Genomic DNA, 7,016 nt, shown 5'->3' with positions numbered 1-7,016 from the left:
GGAAGACCAGACGACTGAATCCTGGTACGTGCCCCATCACAAGGTCCACCACAACGGCAAGAACCGCATTGTATTCAACTGCAGTTATCAGATCGGACTACAGAACCTGAATAACTTGCTCCTACCCGGCCCGACACTCGGCCCCTCCCTCCTCGGCGTACTACTACGTTTCCGCCAGGACAAAGTAGCCATCAGCGGCGACATCAAAGGGATGTTCCTACAAGTGCGACTGATGGAGGAAGACAAGCCCCTGCTGCGGTTCCTGTGGAGAGAGAGGATCGACGATGAACAACCCTCCATCTATCAATGGGAGGTCCGCCCCTTCGGCACCACATGCAGCCCATGCTGCGCCACGTTCGCACTACAAAAGCACGTGACCGAAGACCCTGGAGCCGATGAGAAGGTCAGACAAAGCGTAGAGAGGAGTTTCTACGTGGACAACTGCCTACAAAGCGTATCAACGCCAGAAGAAGCCGAAGCCATCCTGCTTAAGCTCCGAGCCTCCCTGATCAAAGGCGGCTTCGACCTTAGGCAATGGGCCAGCAGTGACCCTCAAGTACTTCGCAGCCTCTCCCCAGAGACAAAGGCAGCAAGCAGCGAGACCTGGATGGCGACCACCCCAGGTGAAGCACAGGAAATGACATTGGGCCTCGTCTGGCGCTTCAAAACAGACTCGCTCCATTATAAGCACACACCCCTGACCAAGGAGCAGGGAAGGTCGACCCCTCTACCGACCACTCGACGGAGCGTATACAGAACACTCGCAAGCCAATACGACCCGCTGGGGTGTATCCTACCTTACACCACTCGGGCGAAGATGCTGGTGCTGAACTGTGGGACAAGGAGCAGGGCTGGGACGACCCCATACCCGAGCACCTGGCTTCCACCTGGAGAGAGTGGGAGGGAGAACTCAACTCGCTCCAAAATGTGAACATTCGCCGGAGCTACTTCCCACCCACCGTGCGGCTGGAGACATGTCAGATGGACCTGCACGTCTTCAGTGACGCCTCAGAAGTAGCTTACGGTTCGGTGGCTTACTTGAGAGCCCGAGAGGAGGGAGGAGAAGTACACACAGCCTTCGTCCTGGCTCGCTCAAGAATAGCCCCCCGCAAGCAACAATCTATCCCGCGTCTAGAGCTCTGCACAGCTCTGGTAGGCGCGCAACTCGCCACGCTGATACAACGTGAACTCACCATAATGGTGCGAAAGACAATCCTGTGGTCAGACTCCATGACTGTGCTCACATGGATCCAGTCCGATTCTTGTCGATACAAAGTCTTCGTCGGAGTCCGAGTCACCGAGATTCAAGACTTGGTAGGATCAGCGTGCTGGAGGTACGTTGACACCAAGCAGAACCCAGCAGATGTCATCACACAGGGGATGTCCCTAGACGACCTCACACGTCCCAACATTTACAGTGACGGTCCTGAGTTCCTCAAGCTCCCGGAGGAGGAGTGGCCTACCCCCACACCACGGGAGGCGAGTCAAGAGGAGGCAGAGATCAAGAAGTCTATGTTCTGCGGGCTGACGCACGCCCCAGCTCCAACGGACCCTAACATAGACGACTGCTTAACCCTTGAGAGTGCTCAGAAAAGGACATTCTTGTGGCACCACCCTGAGGTTCCCCCCACCACAGACATTGACGCATCGAACTACGCAGAGGCAGCACTCCTTCTGCTACAGAGAGCCCAAAGAGACTCATTTCCAGACGAGCTAGACTGCCTGCAAGGGGGAAAGCCAATCCCCTCAGACAGCCGACTGCTCACTTTGGCCCCCGAGCTCGACACCCTCATCAGGGTGGGTGGTCGTTTGAGACGGGCCCCGGACTTGACGGATGATGTCAAGCATCCTATCGTCCTCAACAGCAGACACAAGATAACCGAGCTGATCATACAGAAGTACGACGAGGATGTGTACCACGCGGGGGCAGAGAGAGTCTTCGCTGAGATCCGACGACGCTACTGGATACTACAAGGGAGAGAAGCAGTACGTCGCTTCCAACGGACTTGCTTAAACTGTCGCAAGTGGCGAGCACAGCCCAGTATACCTATGATGGCCGACCTGCCTCCCTGCCGCCTCCGACTCGGTGAGAAGGCCTTCCACTCCACGGGCGTGGACTGCTTCGGCCCATTCAACGTCAAGAAAGGAAGAGGGACAGAGAAGAGGTGGGGCATTGTGTACAAGTGTATGACCACCCGAGCTGTTCATATAGAAATCCTTCAGACCATGAGTACGGATTCATTCCTCATGTCCTTCCGGAGATTTCAAGCCCGAAGAGGAATCCCGGCTGTGTTGTTGTCCGATCAAGGGACAAACTTCAAAGGCGGAGAAAGAGAATTGAGAGAGAGCTTCCAGGCTATGGGTGAAGGACTTAAGACCCGCCTCGCTCCCTCTCAGATCAAATTCCAGTTCAACCCCCCGAACGCCCCTCATTTCGGGGGAGCCTGGGAAAGAGAAGTCCGTTCTATAAAGACTGCTCTGTACACCGTGCTTGGGGCCCAGACCGTGGCGGAAGAAGTCCTCACGACAGTCCTCACGGAGATCAAGGGCGTCTTGAACTCGAAGCCCCTCGGCTACGTCTCAAGTGATGTAGCAGACTTCGACCCAGTCACCCCAAACTATCTCTTGATGGGGCGGCTGGACCCTGCCCTTCCACAGGCGGTGTACAGACCTGAGGAGGTGAACGGCCGAAGAATGTGGAGATACAGTCAGGTATTGGCTGACCAGTTTTGGACCAGTTTCCTCCTCCACTATCTACCATCCCTCCAAGCCCGTCAGAAGTGGGTAAAGGACAGGGACAACCTGAAGGTGGACACAGTCGTTATGATCATAGACCAGTCACTACCCCGAGCTACGTGGCCGGCCGGACGCGTAAGCAAAGTGATTACTGGTGCCGATGGGAAAGTCAGAGCGGCAGAAGTCATAGTCCAAGGGCGGACTTACACCCGACCCGTGGCGAAGCTGATAGAGTTGCCGGAGCTCCCTGACTCCCCTGATGACGACCATGACCCACTGACTTTGTAGATTGCCCTACTCCTCACAACAAGTATTGAGCAGTTGACTGGACTATTAATCTGTCTCCCTTAAACTAATTAGGTGCGGACTAATTAGGAGGCGGCTGTTGTGAAGGGCCAGATTAAAAGCTGAGAATCTACGTTTATTGTTTTATATACCTTGTATATTATTTATATATACAATTTATATCCCTTTAAGCCTGCGTTTGAATCCTAGTAATAGTCACTTTCCTTATTGGATAACGTTCTCGGCGCCAGACGGCGCGCCCCTAAAGTCAGGTTCAAAGGCGAGCCCAGGCATGTTGGAGCATGCCTGGAGACGGCGCATTGATTCAAGACGAGAACTGAGGTTTGGCACTAGAAAGCCACTTAAGTATATATATCGCGGCAGGTGCGAACAGCAGTGTGCGTTCGTTCGGTAAAACAGTGAAGTGCAAGCAGTTAGTCTAAACAGAGTGTTGAGAACCACGTGCGAAGTGAATAGTAAAAGTGTCAGAGTTAATGCAGTAACGTCAAGTTTGACTTAGCTTAATGTGAAGTAAAAAGTCGTTATTTATTGTGCATCGTGCCAACAGCAGTTTGTTCGTGTGCAGCATTACCCAGCAGTTAGTTCGTTTAGTAGCTAGTGGAACCTTAGCCAGTGTGCGTGGACTAAATACATTGGTGCCAGTACACGAGGAGGGCCTAGTCGTGGAACCTACTGGACATGTGCATATTGGAACCGACGGCGGCGATTGCAGAACCAGTATTGGTTGAATTATAGTGATTGTGGAACGTACTACCTGGAGAAGAGCATCGTTAATACCCACTGTCGTTTGGATTTAACCACCTTGAAGATCTACTTCGGGCTGGCTTCGTGGACCGAAGCTAGCTGGCTATCGTCATTGCTATCGGGCAATTGGATTACAGTTATTGCTTTGTTGCTGAGCCTTTGGATTACAAGGACTGGATTCTATACGAGAACCCCCTTCTTCTTCAATTGAACAGACTGAGTATCCGAACATTCTTCCTTCCTCCAGAGCTTACATCTCTGGGAGGAAACCCCCTGTCTCCAGCGGTACCAGCGTTTCCCCCTATATTGCCATCCTACGCCAAGCGGCGTTTAGTCTAGTACCCCATCGTAGGAATTATTCATTCCAAGCGACTTTTGCTACTGACTGACTTATTCATATTCTTCGCCATACAAGCGCGACCTTAATTCCTATCTCTGTACAATTTGCTGCATAACAATAAATATTCTAAATGATATTTCTTTGTCACCGTGCCGTATTATTCTGAGTGTCTGCCATAATTAACTGTACTTTCTGGCAAGTAATAATAATGATAATTAGCAGTGGTTTAATCTATCACAATCTTTAATACAGTCAGGGTTTTGTAACCCCTCAGTTACAGTAGTGTTGCAGACGGACAGTTGGTAAGCATGCACTCATGTGTGTAGTGAAACACAGATGAGTGCATGCAATAGCAACTGAACATTTTGAAAAATTAAAGATAGAGCTGATAGCGATAGCAACTGAACATTATGAAAGATTAAAGATAGAGCTGATAGCGGATCTATTTGAGGCACAGGGGCGGCGCAAAGAGGGTTGCGTCCTCCCCGTCTTAATCACGGGACGTTCAACACTCCGGTCATCGCTCCGAGACAGCCGGAGACAGGGAGATAGGGGGCGGCGCAGAGAGGGTCGCAACCTCCCCGTCATCATCGCGGGACGTCCAGCACTCCGGTCATCACTACGAGACAGCCGGAGACAGGGAGACAGGAGGGCACGCAGAGAGGGTCGCATCCTCCCGGTCTTCACCCCGGATGTCCGACACTCCGGTCATCACTCCGGGACAGCAACTCACAGGGAGACAGGGAGACGGGACAGGTGTTAGACAGCTTGCGTGATTGTAGTGGGCGGACATAGCAATAGATACAAGTGGTAAGCATATATGTGAATAGAATAGATATATGAAGTAAGCATATTATGTGAATAGAATAGAAGTACTTAACCCAGCAATGAAACCACGTTGACAGACCACAAACCATGTTGACAGACCATGGACAGAAGACGGTAAGGAGCTGATCCATGGCCTCGTGGTGCACATAGAGCAGTCACTGCAATCTTGGCTAATGCCCGCTCTTAACTGTGAGATATTTTGCAACTTATAAGTTCCTTGCAAGCCACACTGTGCGACACGAATTGAATAATCTTGGGTACGACCATCAATCTGATGCATGTACACTGTGCGATGAGAATCGTAGGCTACGACGCAGACTACGTAGCGTCATAATAAAGCGTAGCATCATCATAAAGCGTTATCCTGTGTGTCATCAGTGTGCGTCAACCTGACGAGTTGTAAACAAGACGGTCGTGATACGAAGAAGAGAAGACTGTGAACATGCCAATGTCCAGGAAGCGAACACTTGCCATAGTGGCTTTTATGTGCCTAGAGAGGCCGGCTATATTTAAAAAAAAAAAGAGAAAGAGAACAAAGTCGTGGCTAGGGAAAAGAGGCCAACTGGGAATGCCAGTCCTGCAAATGGAACTTGAGGTAAGTAACGTTATTAACGTCAGCATGCTAACGCTACATGTGTCGTAGCCTCCTAATGAATGTTGAGCTTGTTATCACTGCTAGCTTGTGTTGTTCCCAATGCACTCATTAAAGTCTGCCTGTTGTACTTCTAGATAGATGATCGAAGTGGATTCAGAAGTCTACTCCGCATGGATGTGGAACAGTTCGATCATCTGCTACAGCTGGTGGCTCCTTATATCTCCAAAGCAGACACCCAGATGAGGAGAGCAATCACTGCCAGAGAGAGACTGTCCATCACACTGCGATACTTAGCAACAGGTAATAATCAGGGGTTGTAGTGGAGGGTAAACCCAAGTGAACTCAGTTTACTCACCTATTTTCTGAATAACTGTATTAATGAGTGAGGGGAACACGGTGGGAAACATCAGTGTGCTGCTGTGCTCAAAATAGGCCTAATTATCTATATAGGCCTAATGTTGTGGAATTATTTAATATCCATAATATTTAATAAATAGGCCTATTGTTTAGTTTGTTATAGACCTACCTTCAGGATAGTTATTCTCGCCATATCCCGTTTTTTAACCACCAATTTGACCACGCACATAGGCCTAGGCCTACTTCGATGTATTGGTGATAAATAATCTTTTTACTTATTTCATACACTAAATCGGATTTGCCTACAAAGTAGCCTAGGTTAGGCAGGCAGGCTATTAGGCTACAGTGTATCCGCGGTGACCAGAATGTAACTATAGAATGTGTCAGTCTAATAGTTCTGATATGCTGCAGTTTGGCACATTTATTTGTCGACGCGCATACATAAATGATATTCTACAATCATTCTCCATGCTGACAGGAGAGTCGTTCACTTCCCTGAGCTTCCAGTACCGTATTGGACAGAGCACTGTTGGTGTGATTGTCAAGGAGACATGCAAGGTGTTGCACCAGGTCCTGAAGAAGGATCACCTGACGGTAAGATCCATTTAGAAGCAGCTAGAATGTAACATATGGGACAATCATACCTAGATCAGATAAATATTGATAGATTCATGTCACTGTTCTGATGCAGTCTGTCTGTCTGTTTGTGTAGACACCGACTACAGAGGCTGAGTGGAGAGCAGTGGCCAGTGGCTTCCAGGAGAATTGGCAATTCCCTCACTGTCTCGGAGCCATAGATGGAAAACACATCACCATCCGCCCACCAGGCAACAGTGGGAGCACCTTCAGGAACTACAAGTTTCGTTTCTCTGTGGTCCTGATGGCTGTTGTAGACGCCAATTATCGTTTCCTCTATGCGAATATTGGAACCCAGGGCAGAGTGTCTGATGGAGGTGTTTATGCCCACTGTGACCTGAAAAAGGCATTGGACAGCAACCAGTTAAATGTCCCGCCAGCCCAAAGTCTGCCAGGTACAGATGTAGTCACCCCTTTCATGTTCATTGCAGACGAGGCTTTTCCGCTCCACACACACCTGATGAAGCCATACCC

General features: G+C 49.9%; 1 long non-coding RNA gene across 1 annotated transcript; it reads left to right on the top strand.

Moving 5' to 3' along the window:
• Positions 1 to 5,802: 5,802 nt before the first annotated feature.
• LOC311227879 lies at positions 5,803 to 6,753 on the top strand. The gene is made up of 3 exons (XR_014619645.1): positions 5,803 to 5,849; positions 6,385 to 6,500; positions 6,619 to 6,753. It is a non-coding gene; the product is annotated as an uncharacterized lncRNA (long non-coding RNA).
• The last annotated feature ends 263 nt before the right edge of the window (positions 6,754 to 7,016 follow it).

Source organism: Notolepis coatsorum (assembly GCF_963971535.1).
Source record: "Notolepis coatsorum genome assembly, chromosome: 5".
Taxonomy (NCBI): Eukaryota; Metazoa; Chordata; class Actinopteri; order Aulopiformes; family Paralepididae; genus Notolepis; species Notolepis coatsorum.
This window is presented reverse-complemented; position numbering and strand designations above follow the sequence as displayed.